Below are 16,864 nucleotides of genomic sequence, written 5' to 3'. Positions count from 1 at the left end.
AGGAAGTTAGCGATGGATTTGTGTAAATTTCCTGCAAATCTGTGGATGTGAGATACTATGAGGGAGTCTGAATCTCACACTTCTGAGAAGAAGAAGTGTGCATGCACACAAAAGCTTATACCAAGAACAAACTTAGTTGGTCTCTAAGGTGCTACTGGACAATTTAAAAAAAAATATCATAGTTGGAGACATACACAGATGTAGTAGTTTGTGCTCCCGTAAGTTCAGTTTACACTCAGTAATGATGTTGTGGGTAAATGTCCTTCCAATGTCCCTCTGGCTGGAATGTCGCCTACCATATAAAAGGTAAGAGTCACATCTATGTCCCTGGCCGTTTTTGACTCTCATTCTACCCACCATGTCCAGAAGGCGGCCTATGATGCAATCCAGCCCTTGGGATAAAAAGGTTCCCAAACCCTCACTCAGATCTATGCTGCATAATAGCTTTAGGGACATTGCCACTATCAATCTGACAATGGTGCAACCAGTGCAATGATATGGGATAGCTGTTATTGATGGTGCAATCCCACACATTATGACACGGGGCAGCAACTGTGCTCCATCCAAAGTACCTGTTTTCTGGTATTGTATCTCAAGGACTTGGCCAGAGATTTATCTTAAATCAAAATATTCCATATTTCAATGCTTATACTATTGTGAGCTTCAGTCTTAGTAGGAGGATGAGAAGAGAACAGCAATTTCTTTTCTTTTTCTTTTTCTTTGGGTGGATGTACAGTATTCTTCGCTGTGAGTTGAATCAAGAGACGTTCTCTTGGAAAACAAATGTTAGTGAAAGCACATGCAGCAGCAGCAGCAGCAGCAGCAGCAGCAACAACAACAAACCCAAAATCATAGAGAGAAAATTATTTGGCCAGCTATGCACTGAAACAGTGAAGCCATCTTATCGGACAGCTCTTTTGAAGATCTGTAATCACAGAGGTTTGGCATTTTCTGAAATAAAAATAGCCTACTGGGGATGTATTATATTTGATGGAAACGTACTTTTCTCTCAGCTAAGGAGAGTGAGAGTCCATCTAATCTAATAACCTTTCACCACAAGACACCAAGGTGGATTTTGAGAGAACAGGATATAACTTCTGTAATGCTTCCTGTGGTTTGAGACTCATACCAGAGGGGGCAAATTTCTTCCTCTCACCAGCTGGTGATTATCTGATACCCTGAAGCATGTAGATTGATGGTGCTTGTAATTTTATTCTAGTTTGTTTAGCGTAACTACAGAGACCATTGTTAATCATAAATCTCAAAAGGCTGTGGTATGTGATCAACCCTAGTTGCAACCTGTGGCACTGAATTTCATGAGTAAACACTGTAGTGTTCAATGTAAATATGCACTAAATATGGCAGGGGTCAGGATCTGTCACCCCCAGATGCGGTTATATCCCAACTCCCATTATCCCTAGTCAGCATGATCAGTGATCAGGGATGATGGGAGTTGGAATCCAGCAACATCTGGAGGGCCAAAGGTTCTCCACTCCTGGAATATGCAAAATTTTAACTTTTAAAATAACACTGTAAGTCAAGAAAAGAACTTGAGAAAACATAGCTGAGTCAGAGCATCCCACGTCTGAAGGCTAGCAAACTGAAGCTTAAGCCAGACAGAGAAAAGGTGGGGGTTTCAGTCTGTTCCTGATTCACTAGCACTCCACTTGAAATATAAGATTCAGTTTGGTAGTCTTCCTGCCTTGATGTTGGATTTTCAGATAGTGGCTATGGCTGTGAGTGATGTTTCTGGAAGGTGGACCCAGCCACAATGACATGGTTATGTTACTATTAGAGTGCCCTGGGCTGCCTTCAGAATAGTCTTCTTTTTTTCTTTTTTCTTTTTCAAATGCTTTTTATTGAGATTTAAGAACACCAACACCAACCAACAAAAACATCAAGTCTTATTACATATATCCTACTTTATGCTCCATAGAGCCTTTGACTTCCGTCCTTCCCTTCCGCAAGTTTTCTTATTCCAATCTATAATTCACAGTTTCATTGGTTAAAAATTACACAGTGACATAAGATTTAATTCAATCCTGCCAACATTTTCATGTTTCTACAGTTCTCACTTATGTAAACCATAAATTTACTCCATTCTTTTTGGTACTTTGTCTCCTGATTGCGAATTCTGTGCGCAATTTTGCCATTTCAGCGTATTTGACCAACTTTATCTGCCATTCCCTTACAGTCGGAATCTCCTGTGACTTCCACTTTGGGGCTATCAAAACTCTAGCTGCTGTTGCTGCATACAGATATAATCTTTGGTCTGTCTTCTTGATATATGCCTTCAGAATAGTCTTCAACTACTCCAGAACATGTGAATGTTAAAAAAGTCCTGCTTAATCAGAACAAAGTCATGTCTTGTCCAGCTTTCTATTCTCACAGTGGCCAACCAGAAACCTACAGGAAGCGTGCAAGTAGAACCTGACTTCAACAGCACTTGTGATTCCCAGCAACTGGGAATACTGTCTCTGGCAATGGTGACAGAACTTTGATAGCCATTGGTAGCCACATCGTCCATGAATTTGTCTAATCCTCTTTTAAAGCCATCCAAGTTGATGGCCATCATTGCATTTCTAAGCCATGAAACAAGAAACTTTGCAACATTGCTGTATAGAATTCATAAACAAATTACTCATCACATGGGAAAACATGTTTTTCTTATTACTGGAAGGTACCTGATGTGCCATCGTAATACCATCTGAAAAGAATTGGAATTATCATCTAGGATTTAACATATTTTTGAAGAATTATTCTGCTTTACAACCAAATCTATTCCGAAATACATTAGTTAGCACATATCATGTATGATAAATTCCAAGATAATGTTTGTGCTTTTATACTCTTTACAATCATGTAACCTTTTAATTAGAATTTAATTAAAATTTTAAAAATGGAGGAGCAAAGCAAATAGGTTATAAAATTAATGCTGAAGCAGAGCTCTATTGATTTTACACTGGACAGTAGAGTTATAGTCATGAATACATATTTTATTACAAGAAATGGCCTACCATGAACCATGAATTCTGATGAATTATGCTGAGTTGACTTTTATTTTTGAAGCCCACAAGATATTACATAAAAGTAAATATCAGTCAGCTCCACACAACCACAAGTCATTTATAGAAGGCTGACATGTGGCACAAACTGAAGATCCAAAGCTCATATTCACGCTTTTAAATATGTTTTATATTCAACTAATATTTTTATGAACACTTTTTGGAACATTTGAAAAAGCTAGATAAGGTCCCCACCCCTCCCCAGTCTATCATTATTTATGGTTTATGTGATTTTCTTGTAAGATTACGGAACCAACATGGATAATTATGACAAATGGCTTTTTTGACTGCTTGTGTCTCCTTTTCAGGGGCTACTACGGAAGGAAACCTGACTTTGAATGTATATCAATCTGACCGAATGCTGGAGTACTAATTCTTTTAGACTTCAGTGAAGTCACTTTTGTTCAGATGGTGAAGTGTAAGAAAAAGGGCTGTTCAGTTTTGTTGCATACCCATATCAGTGCAGATGCAGAAGCAAGAGAAGCCAAACTAAACTTGCATGCAAATGTTGTTGGGATACTTCCAGGGAGACAAAGGCCATCATGCAGCCTACACGTCATCTCCAGACGATCTCTCGATCTCCCATAGAACAGCATCAGTCAATTAGCGACATGAGCCTCAGACACATTCCAAGACTCATGCACGCCCTTTTCAGCAGACTCCGCAACAGAAGATGCATCCAGAAGAGCATATTTACAGCTTTATTCAATGTTGGTCAGAACAAAGGAAAAACATGGCTGCTTGCCTTTGTGTCGAGGAAACAGACAGAACAAAAGCTATATACAAAACGGAAACTCCCTGTGAGCAGGAAGTACGCAGGCTTGTGACACACAACAGCCTGCTCCCTTTTTAAGGAGGAACGGAAATATCCTAACAAATGTCTCTGCCTCCCCGCACCCCCTGAAAAAGACTTGGGAGGTTTGAAAATAAATTTGGATATGACCAGTGGGCTGCAACTTTTCTGCTGCATGAATAGAAGGTCCTTCCATTCGTGGAAGGATCTATTCCATTATTATTATTATTATTATTATTATTATTATTATTATTATTACCCCACCCATCTGACTGGGTTGCCCCAACCACTCTGGGTGGCTTCCAACATATATAAAAACATATATTAAACAACACAAAATTCCCTATACAAGGCTGCCTTCAGATGTCTTCTAAAGGTTGTATAGTTACTTATCTCCATGGCTCAGGGGTTGCGTAACTCTATACCCTCCAATATTTCTCCAATGAAAATAGGGACGTCCTAAGGAAAAGTGGGACATTCTGGAATCAAATCAGAAACTGGGACGGACTCTGTAAATCTGGGACTGTCCCTGGAAAATAGGGACATTTGGAGGGTCTGCAATAGATTGGCCAACACTGCAAACTAAAATACTGCAAACACAGCTTTAAAATAAACGATCAAGGAGACAATTAGTCATCAAATATTTCAACATTCATTAGCATGTAGGACATGACAATTATCACTCACTACTATTGTGCGGTTACGAGAATGCTAGTTAGGGTGCGGATATTTTTGAACACAGCCTGAGGATGCTGTTATGATTCCGAGAATCAGGTGTGGATTCCACCCCCCTCCAAAACATTTAAATCAAAGGGCTGGCATATTTCTTGTGTTCTAGCCACTCTGCTGCTTGCACTTCAGTGGTTTAATTTTGCTTCCCAGAACAGATTGCAGCCGCATGATGAATGGAGAGCAGCAAATCTCTGACCAGCAATGAGAGACAGGAAGAGCTTCATTTTCAGATTGCAGGAAGCACAGATGAGATACCCTTGTGAAAGCCTGTTCGAGTAGTGTTTATGGCTCAGCAAATGAAATATGTCTTTATAATACAGCAATAAAAACACTATTAGCACCAGCAGTGGAGAAGCTAGGCAAGAGTGCACTGCAATGCCAGTTTCATAGTTGTAATTTTGACACAAAAGAGTCAGTATTGTACAGAAAGCTTTTATGTGACTGCAGCAAATGTATACATGGTTATTGGAAAATGGTATATTGGATTTCTTAAGATATTCTGCTCTAGGGTTCAGAATTGTAATATACCGCCAAATAAGAGTTGGATTGTCCCCCTTAGTCTAAGAATATATCTGGGTCAAGAATATGTTCTTCTTTAGAGCAAACTCTGTGATACCAGTGGGTAGCTTGTGACCCTCAACACCGATTCAGACTGAGAAGGCTAAGCTGCCCCTGCTTGTCTGTAGTTGTGTTATCTCAGTTTTCAGAGAGATATTTCTGGAATTCACTCTTGAATGATGGCTCTATGAAATTCTTTGGGTTGTATTCAACAATGTTGTACTCATAACACACCCATTGAGATTAATAAAAATGACTCAGGCCCATTAATTTACTCAGTTTATTCTGAGTAAAACTTAGTTGACTATCACCCTTTGATCTTGAAATCTTCTGAGCAGATTCTCTTAGGTCATTCACAGTGGGAGTCTAGGAGGTGTTACTACATACTGTCCACTCTGTGGGTTGGATCAAGAGTTCCCATGAATGGAACTCCAGTCATGGAACATTTCTGTTGTAGGAAGGAACTCTGTCTGTGCCTTGTGAAAATCTGGAAGGTTGGGTGATCCTCTGGAGCAGTGTGGGACGTGGAACTGGGGGCTCAGGACTGCTATAACTCAAGGACCACCTATCCCCATATAGACCAACCTGGACTCTGCAAACATCATCCGAGGCTCTTCCTCCTCCACAAGAGATCTAGAGGGTGACAACATGAGATTGCAGCTTTTCGACAGCTGCTCCCCATTTGTGGAATGCTCACCCCAGGGAAGTTCATCTGGCACCTTCACCATACCTCTTTAGGCATCAGGTGAAAACATTCCTTTCGAACCAGGCCTTTGGCTGATTAATATTCTATGGCCTTTTAAATATGTTTGTTGCAGCAGGGTTTTGGTTTTATTATGTATTCTGTGTTTTCATTTTGTATTTTTTTGTTGTGAACCATGCTGTGATCTTCAGATAAAGGGCGGTATACAAATTGAATATATAAAAATAATAAAAATAGCAGATTTTGAGGGAAGAATACAGGACTGGCGTGATTGGATCCAACCCTTTAAGATCTTGCTTGGCTCTCAAAAAAAAAAAAAAAAAAAAAGGGTAGCAACTATCTATATCATATATCTATGATATCTATGATAATTATCTATATCTATATCTAGATGACTGAGGATTTTGTTCTGTCTGCATTTTTAAACAAACCAACTCGAGACACACTTCCCAGACTAATATGCAGATCAGAACACAGCTACCTTTCAATTTTTGCATTTATCTGAATGTTAAAATACAGTTCTTGCCTTAAACATCTACTAAAATATATATTTTAGGGTTAAACCCTAAATACATATTTTAGGGTTATACAAAAAACGTGTATATTAGGTTACAAAAAGGTGTGTGTGTGTGTAAAAAAAGCTGAAACAGAACAGGCTTGTGAATATGAACACATGGAAGACTGACACAGACTTGAAACAGACTAGCCTGTCTACACCCAATAACAACTCCATTTCAAAAGACAGTTTCTGCCTTATTTTTCTTCCCAGGGTCTGGAATCTAATTCAGGAGCTACAATTTTTCACCCAAGGAAGTTGCACACCCATCACATTTTCAAAAAAAGGAAATAAAAGCAGAAGCCATGAAAACTTTTAATAATTTCATAGCCCTGTAAAAGCTTTCCATAGAAATTAACTTTTAGGACTTTTAGCATTTATATTCTCGTAACAAGGGTGAATCGATTATTGAATGGTCGAATGCACACAATGCATATTGATCTGTTCATGTGTACCGGTTTTCTCCCAGCAGGCACCTGGTTGCCTGCAACTTATTTTAAATAAGATTACTACTCATTAAATTACAATGACCCGGAGCAATGGTCAACAAAAGTGAAATTGCTTCAGTTCATCATGGCCTGGATCTCTGCCATAAGAATTTCACAGGCTGTGTTTCCCCAGAGTAAAGAGACCTGAGGAACATACATGGCTGAATGGCTCAACTGCTTGGATTCAATCAAGTAAACCTGAAAATTTAATACTCATATCTGAGGATGGAAAGAAGTTTTTGACTGTTGTTATTTGGAAACTTGGGGCTGAATTAAAAACTGACAGTATTTAACTAAGAGAATGCTGCACATAAATGTGTTGGTTTCTCCCTCACCAGAGTTTGATTACAGGTACAGCTGGCTTGATCGTTCATTACCTCAATGTTGACCCTTCTCTTAAAGACTCCTTGGTGTGAAAGATAGAGAGATGGACAGAGCAAGACTAGGGGATGCAGTTTGTTAATTTGTTGGGAATTGCAGCTCCCTGAGAGGTCTCCTAACAACTCTCAGCACCCTTAACAGATTACAGTCCCCAGGATTCTTAGGAGGAAATCCATGCCTGTGAAATCAGTATAAGAGTAGTCTAAGTGTTTGGTGTGGATGTGAGCTGAATGAGTGATCCTGTTACATTTTAGTCAGGATTTTTCTTTGTCACTGTCTGTATTTTCCTCTTTATTTTAGAATAACATTTCATTAAAAGATTTCTTTTTTTTTTAATCCAAGACATATCAGCATGCTTTCAATAATTGGTTTGAGCACAGTTTTACAAAGCCAGCTTCTTATGGTTTTATTGCCACTGGATTTTTATGGTGTTTATGATGTTTAGTAAGAACCTGGTTATGAATTTAATAATTTTAACCTTGGGAGCCTTGCACTGAAGGGGAACCCTATATATAAGATTCAGAGATACAAAGGTGCAAATAGATTAAAAGTTGTGCTGCAAGGCAGGACTTTGGGGTGGAAGCCCAGAACCTCACTCAACAAAATGAGCAGGTGGGTTCTCAAATGCATCAGGGTTGGCTTTCCACTTTTTGAAGTAAGAGAAGAAATACAGCGACAATGGTTTTTTCTGTGTGTGTGTGTGTTTTAGTCTGGATGGTGCGCTGGGTCCTTTCTAGTTCATGAATCTAGTATCTGTGGAGGTAGAAGGTATAACAGCAAGCTTGCCAAACCAGTTCCTTTGTTAAGGATTTGGCTGGCTAGTTACAGTAAGTACCATCATTTAGCATAACCAAAGAATGTGCCATAGTAGGCCTTCCCCCCACGCACCTTACCTAGCTACTACATAGGAGAACAATATCAGAGTTGTTGTTGTGTGAGCTGCAATCTGGAGACAGAAACATGTCTTGGTACGTTCTTGATCTAAAGCTGTGACTTGATGGAGAAGCAAGTTCTTTTGAGGTGCAAATGTTGTGAGCCACTCTACTGTACACTCAAGTTGTGTATATGTGTAAATATATTCACGTTCCGAAAGACACCACAGTTTCTGTTAACCTTCATTCTAAGGAAACCAAATTGTGGGAAAAGTTCTAGCAACCCAGGGAAAGTCTCACCACTTGGAAACTGAGGTGGCATGTAACAATTCACTACATGCAACCATTAAGTCCATAAAATGGCACATCTGCAGCGCTGCATGAAAAACCAGTCATCAACAACAAAAGGCAGGTGGGTTGAGTTCCGGTGATGGAGAACAGGGGAGGAAGTGGAGAAAGGTGTAGATGCCTCTCTTGCAGCTTTGGACTTGGATATGAGGAAACTCTCCTCCCAAACAGTACTCCCTCAGGGAACTCATCTGCCTGCACTATTCTGTGCTAGTTAGAGAAAATGGTGCACAGAAACAGCAAAAAGATGTTTTAAATCAGAAAGTATTACTAATGGGAATAAATGTGCCTCCTTGCTCTCACCTCATCCTGATGCTAAGTCCAGTGACTACAGATTTTCCATGGATGTGTGCGGCGCATGAAGAGATTGATCTAAACTGATATCACAGAGAACAGAATTGCCCCCCAAAGAAAATGTTAACAGCACAAAAGTGACAAGGTTGCTTTTTGTTCTTGCACAATGCTGTCTAGCTTTTGATGCCCTATTACCATTAAAAATGACTTTTGCTGGGTCAGAAAAAAAGGCAGGAAAGAATAGCTTGAGTTCTTATCACGTTCACGCTAGGACGATCCTGTTGTAGAGTGAGCTCTTTTCTCTTATTTCAAAGAAGACAAACAAGGCTATAAGGTTTAAACAGGTTTCTGCACATAAGATGAGCAAACATGTGCCAACCTCTTACGGCTGAGGTGTCTTCAGACCCTTAAATGTTGTTTAGCAGGGGGCTCAGCTCCCCCCCGGAAATTGAGATGGCAGAGGAGGTCCAGTGCTGGGCTAGGCCCAGTTTCTCCAACCAATGTGTGCAGGGTGTGCAGCAGAGCTGCACCTTCTTCCCTATGATGTGGGCTGAACCAGGATCACCCCTGCCCCTGCTTCCTCTGCCTCCTGCTCCTCCTCCTTCCACTGCCACAGGGCTCTCGGCAGTAGTAGCTGCGGCGATCACAGCTCAGGTGGGTCCCGAAGCAGCCAACCCTTTCACGGCTGTAGAGCCCTGGTGCAGTGCTCCATTGCCACCACTGTTTCCACTGCCGCTGCCACCGACCGCCGCTGCTGTGGCAGATGCTGTGGCAGTTCCTGTTAGAATTTCTGATTTATAATTGCAGTCATGGGATTTTTGTCTGTCACATGATGGTGTATGTTTTCATTCCACAGAGTGGGAAGTGACGGAGACAGGATGTTTGTGTTACTGTGTTCTGTGCAGTGGGACTATTGTCCTCTGTTCTTTTTCTCTTTGCTGTCTGATGCTAGAGAGAGGGAGCCATGTTGCAGTGCTCTGTGTGTGTTTATATGTAAATAAAGTAGATTAGCCAAAATGCTGAGTTGCTGAGTAGATTAGCCAAAATGCTGAGTTGCTGAGGTCTGTCATGCAACTGCGCGAATTCTGTGGATCCGTGAGTGTGCCGGTGTCACTTGGCATCGGTCACTGTGATGTTCGGGCTGAAGAAAGCTTATGAAGCTCCTGAACAATCGACCAGGAGGGAGAGAACATGCCAGTCGGGCATGTGTCTCTGCCAGGGTCCTACTCAAATGTAGGTTGAACTCCTGACAGTTCCCACCCCAGGTACAGCAGCTTCAGCCATGTCATAGCCTGGACAGCAGCAGGTTCACCCAGTCCTCCATCAGACGGTGTGCTGGGCTAGGTGCTGGGCTTCTCCCTGGCATTGCACATTGAACATGTGACATCACAGGTCCGACATGACACTGAGCCCCCCCTCAATGTTAGGCCCAAGCCAGAGCCTCTGGATGACCAGCAGTTACACACTACACACAGAAGCAAGCAAGGAAGGGCAACCTGAACTGAACTCACAAGTTAGGAAAGGAAAGCCACTCCCCCAGCTCCCAGATATCTTAACCGTTAGTAGCTTTTTATTCTCAAGATCATGGGTATTATTTAAAGGCTGTTGCCTATTCTAATATATGTAGGGATGGGTGTAAGAAAGGGAGAGAAGTTAAGTTTGGTTCACATTTTAATACAAACCCACCGAATTCGCATTTCCCAAGGGAAGCGAAACACAGCGATCCTTTGAAATTCACACTTCTCTGAAGGTTGTGATAAAGTTCTCCTACATTTTGCATACTACAATGCATACGCAATTGAAAATGATATGCAAAACTACATTGCATTAGGTGAAATTGCTTTCAAAAGAGCAAGCGTTTGGCAAAACTGAACGCAAAATGGCACAACACGGGAAATTCATATGAAAACATACATGAATTTTTGTGCAGAATTTTCAAAAAGAAAAATGTTCAAATTGATGTGGAAACTGAGTGAATTGAAGTTTGAAAAAAGGAGAAACCGAAACTGATATATTCATCCATCCCTAGGGAAGGAATACAGTTTTTGAATCACCTTAAATTCTTGTATATGTTGATTCTGCATCCAGTGCAACAGTTTCAAATCCTGAGTAGCTGTTTCCCCCTTATTGGCCTGCTCATTCATCTGGCTCCACCACCTATACTTACCTGATCTTCTCTTGTTCTGTGAAATCACTTTGCATTTCCCTGCTTATTTCCTCCCTTAGCCTGAGTCTCCCCAAATACATCCATTTCTTCCTTCAGATCCCTCTTCAGAATCCACCTTGGAGCAGTCCCCTAGACTCAACGCCCTAAGTAAGCTGAAGTATATGCTTTTGAAAGAGCAGCATTGTCTTTCCTAGTTTACCCCTTCCTCGTTTTCCCTTCCTCTGTTTTTCAGACTGCAAGCCTTTTGGATACGGTACTAATCAAACTTGTTCTCTGTAAAGTGCCATAGACAGAGATGACACAATAGAAAAAGGTGATGCTTTTCACAATTGGCTAAGGAATTTAAAACTGTTAGACAATAGGTTGCAATTGTTTCAGAAATTGCTGGCTACATTTAATCGTAAGTGAGAATCATTTGAAGAAGCAAGTGCGTACTTCATGATTTGGGCTGTACGCGTTTTGCACAGTGACTGCTCTCTTTAATTCCAAAATAGATTGTATGGGAAAGACCTTTGCTCTTTTTTTATCTGCTGATTGTGATACAGTATCACTGGGGAAAAGTGGAGGTCATTTTCTTCCTAGGGCTTAAAGCAGAAAGGAAAGGGGTGTAGTGGCCTATAGAGGTCCATATCATGTTTTACATTAGGCAAACCATGCCAGAGTTTGGGAATAGTTCCAACTGAAGTTTACTTATGACTCACTTTTTCCGTAGGCTAAAACTGGTCAGGCAGCTGCAAAAGATTCTTTGGTAGCTCTCACTCATGAAACTTGTCTGTACTAAAGGTGTTTCAAGAAAGCTAGACTTTGTCTTGAAAGCTTCTGGGTCCAGGAAGAATCTCACAAACTGCATGTGATGAACACATATACAAATACATAATTCATCTCATTCCTAAAGATGGATTCTGATATCCAGGTCCCAGGGTTGTGAGTGTCATTCTGGTCAGTGGATGGAGACTACTGTACTTACAACTGCACTTGGTGTTTTCAAAATGCACAGTATTCAGTTATTTCTGTGTGAAGCAGAGTGAAATCAAACTACTCCCGCCTTCAACAGGATGATTATTTGTTTTGATGGATTCTCATGTTATTAGTTATAGTCAACTCTTCCTTTCACAACTCTGGACATCTTATATATGCATTCCAAGTGGTCTCCTATTCAAGTAGCTTATATACCAGATGCACTTCCAGAATTGCATCATATACCTCTGGAATATACTCTGGGCGCAAAAGGTTTTCCCTGCCATGACTATGCCTGGCTATGGGAGCAAGAGCAAATTCAAATGTTACTGCATGGCTGCAGTTTTAAAACAAACAAATTCACACCTGTCGTTATCCCTGGATTTGGTTTTGTGGCAAGGATGGGATTTCACACTTGCCTTGAGCCCTGGCCACTTGAGTGTGGGCCTCATATGATAGAAAACGAGATGCTTAAATCACCCAGTGTCTTCCTCCCCCCGAACTTTCTTTTGTCTCTAGCTTTTTGTCAACAAAGAGCTCTGCAATTGATGCTATTTGCAGGCCCTGTCACTGATCTCTCCTCCAGCAGATCCAAAGTACATAGCAGGAGAGGAAGCCTGGCAATGGAGATATATCTAGGTACTATCTTGTTCTCTTCCTTAGCTAGTTCTAAGGCACCCAGGACAGTGTTGTCTGCATCTTTGTGTGGACTGGGACACCATTGTTGGCCTCCTGACTGGCTTCTGCATGGATTATGCCTGATGGAAAGGCTGAAACTGGCCAAAAAAACAACAACACACATGGCTAAGTGGAATGTGTAAGCAAAAGATCAGGCTACCAGCAAGCCTATGAATTTTAGAGCCCACTGCAGATTATAAGCTGTTGTCCAATGGCTGCTTGAAAAATCTGGAAGGGGCACAAATGGAATTGTACATCTGATACATGAGGCAAAATGACTAAAGGTTAAACCAACCTTTGCCAACCTGCTTCTCACTAGATGTTGTAGGCTACAACTCTCATCAGCCCTAGCCAGTCGATGATTTGTAGTTCAAAACATCTGGAGGCCACCATTTTGGCAAAGGGTTGGGCTAAGACCTTTAACAGAGCCATTTTGGGGAGGGGTCGAATAATACTACAACACCATCGGTATCAAAGCTGAATTTTCATGCATCAAGATGGGTTTGGGTGTCTCTAAAGCCGCTACACATTTTTCAGATGTAAAAGGACTTGATTTGTTTTTAAAAGCTGGCTCTATTACGATAGCTTGAAGGCTTTGTCTAAAACGAATATCCTTTATCTCAAGAGTTGTTTAAAGCTCTGGTTTTAATAAGTGCAATCAGTTAATCTAATTTCACCTTCTGCGCTTGTTGGCTGTTTTTTCAGATTGTTTTTCTGTCTTTGTTTCAAAGAAGCCACCAGTTCTGAAAACAGGCCTTTAATGCACTGCTCCCTGTGTCTTTTCTGTCTCTTCATTTCTAGCAACAACTCTCCTTGAAGTACAAAGTAGTAATTGGGAAACGTTATAAGGCACTTTCAGATTCAGAGATGAAACATACTAAGCCCAAATGATTAATGCTGCTTTTTAGATGTAAATGAGTTTAAAACAGCAAGACAAAAGGTGACTGTGTTAAGGAATGAAAATGTCACTTTCTTTTCCAAATATAATTTTTTACATCGCAATACACTAACATTTAGTTCCAGTTTTCAATCCCTGTGCAACTCAGACAATACAAACTGTATACTTCATCATCATCATCATCATCATTAAAAGCTCACAGTAAGGCTCTTACTTGAATGTGTGTAAGTTACAAATGTTAAAATATATGTTGGAAATGTATGTATTTTAAAAAGTGTTGCATAGCTTCAGCTTCAAGTACCAGCTCTCTTCAGATGATGGCTGAATGTGGCAGTGAAAAGCAACTGGGAATGGAGTGCCCATATAATCACATAATGGCACATGATTATTTCATTTCAATTTTTTGCATTTATATCCAAGCACAGGGTGGTGTCCATGATTCTCCACCTGCTCATTTAATTCGCAGGAGCCACTGATGGCCACCAACTTGGAAGACTTTAAAAGAGGGTTAGGCTACCGTATTTTTTGCTCTATAGGACGCACTTTTTCCCCTTCAAAAATGAAGGGGAAGTGTGTGTGCGTCCTATGGAGCAAAGACGCCATAGCCCCGTGACCCTCTCCCGGCTGGAGAGGTGACTCATGGCTATGGCAGGAGCCTCTATAGCTGTGCGTCACCTCTCCAGCCAGGAGAGCGCGTGCGGGGCTAAAGCAGCCCCCCACTGGAGAGGTGACGTGCGGCTATGACAGGAGCCTCTTTAGCCGCGCACCACCTCTTCAGCTGGGAGAGTGTGTGTGGGGCTAAAGAAGCCATAGCCCCGCGACCCTCTCCCAGCTGGAGAAGTGACGTGCGACTATGGCAGCAGCCTCTCTGCTGCGCCTTTCCGCTGCTCCCTGATCTGCTCTTTGGGGCTGGTGGTGGGCTTCCCCCCGCCAGCCCCAAAGAGCAGGTCGAAAGGAACCTGAAGCCTGGAGAGCAAGAGGGGTCGGTGTGCACCGACCCCTCCTGCTCTCCAGGCTTCCAAGGTAGCTGCCTGAATGCACCTTAAATGGCACCTTGTTTTAGAGTGGGAAAACAAGAGGGGGGAAATTCTCCCTCTCCGCGCAGTGCCTCCTGCCGCTTCGCTGAAGGGGCTCTGGGCAGAGAGGGGGAGAATTTTTTTTCTTGTTCTCCCCCCTCTAAAACAAGGTGCGTCCTATTGTCCGGTGTGTCCTATGGTGCAAAAAATACGGTAATTCATGGTGGATAAGACAATCAGTGGCTACTAACTGCATCTGCTATGTTCTGCCTCTGCTGTTGGAGCCAGTATGCTTCTGAATACCAGCTGCTAGAAACTGCAGGAGGGAACATGCTTAACCTCTCTGCAAAGTTTTCATGTTTGCCTTTTGGGGGAGAGGGAGTCCATTAACCTTCACCCACACTATTGTGTAGTAGCATTTCCAGAGAATAAATTCTAGGGGCTACCTGATCTCCGATGAACCCACAAAAGGAAACTTGTATCTGTTTGCTAGGGGGAAATGAGGAGTAAACTATATGGAGCTTCCAAGGATTAGAAAGTAAGTCAGAAGCAGGAAAAGTGCAGTAAAGGGGAAGGGAAAATAGCAGCCCTTCAGGACTCCAGGGATTCCTTTTGTCTGGTATCCAAACATCTCACTTATAAACCATAGCACTGATTTCGCTCATTGGCTAAAACCACTGATAGGCAAGAGCAGCCAGACTGCCTTATTTCATAGAAATAGAGTCTGGTGCCCCTGCTCAGGGTTGCCAATGATGACTCCTGCTCTACATAGTCCAAAAATGTGTGGTTGGGGGTTGCACATTGTGACTCGTCCTCAGTATTCCTAGTCTCACTAGTTCCACCCTCAAATCTTTGTGCCTTGGGCAGAAGATATGATAGGAGAACCTATTAGCATTCAACCGAATGCATGCTAAGCTTTTCCACCTGTGCAATCAGGTTTCCCAGGCACATAGGAAAGTGTTTGCACATTCAGACACACACTGGTTCTCGAGCCAGACCTTCCGCCCAAAGAATGCATGTCTGACAGTGCACTGGGCCCTGTTTCCCTCTCTGTGAATTTTTTGAACAGGTGGAAAGCAACTTTGTACTTCTGTCCAGGACTACATATAGGCTGCTTTTTTTTTTGCTGCTGAAGTGCCATTGACGGTATCTCAAACAGGATTCCCACCCTCATTTTCCAAACAATCACCAGGCTGAATTGGCCCTTTGTCACTTCTAATACTGGCTCCTTTCTCTATTCTCTACTAATGTACTGCTTCATAGGTTCCAGTTAGTGTGAAGCACAGCAATGAAGGCATTAAATCAGATCAAGCCTTCACTTAACCCCCCCCCCCCAATTCCTCTCAGCTGCTGACAGCTGAACAACACATTGATTTTGAGGCTTCTCCTCTTGGTGGTGCCTGAGGTTCAGCAGATGCTACACAGCTTGTTATTTTAACTAAAGAGAATTTCTGGGTCCAGAGGCAGTTTCCACCATCCTACAAGGACTCCTCCTGTTCAGTGTGTTTAAATCCAGAGTGACTGGCTTCTTATTTTATGGGTTGAATGCAGTTTGGCTATGTCAGCGCCTTGTAGGGGAGGGATTTGCCTTTTTCCTTTGCTGAAACATCATGGGAAAGGTATAAGATTATTAGAGGAATAACTTAACTAACACATACTTCTGCATTGCTTTTTCCTCTCTTATGTGTTTATATGGGATACTTATTTTTCTTTCTTCGTGTGTGTGTGTGTATGGGGTGTTATGGGAGGGGTAGTACCTCTGGTGGGGGACACATCATGCTCTGTCTTTGTTCCTCCCTCTGCACTCACCTCTCACCTGTGGCTCTTAGAAGCTGTCATGAGGAAACAACTTTCATTGGCCAGCTAAACCAGGTGACTATAGCTGATGGGTCTCAAATCCTCTGGAAGTTAGAACTTTCTCTGTATACAAAGACAATCTCTGGTGGATTGAGCAAACGAGACTAATAGTGGGTCCACAGTCAAGAAGGCGGTTTTCTTCACGTGTTGTAGAGGGAAATGATGGGCAGATGGAGCTCATCAACTTGGAAAGGTAGCCCATCTGAGAGAAGGAAAAATGATCCTAAACTTCTGCTGCCTTGCGGGATATCTTTGAGAGAATAAAAGGCTAAGGAGTAAACCATACACAAATCTGAAGTGGAGTCCCTAAAATGGTTGGGTGGTGCCTTGAATACCTGTTTCTGGCAACTCCTGCAGTCAAACTGGTGCCAAACATATTGCTCTGCTTTCCTCTGGCCAAGAGGGAAGTTCTGTCATCTGAGCAGCCTAAGACCTCCATACACACTATCCAGTCTTGCGCACACAGTGGTTTGACATCACCCCTGGAGGCACATTCCATTG

Source organism: Podarcis tiliguerta, assembly GCF_965153285.1.
Source record: "Podarcis tiliguerta genome assembly, chromosome: 11".
Classification (NCBI taxonomy): Eukaryota; Metazoa; Chordata; class Lepidosauria; order Squamata; family Lacertidae; genus Podarcis; species Podarcis tiliguerta.
The sequence above is the reverse complement of the archived record's forward strand: the minus strand, read 5'-3'. Positions refer to the sequence as shown.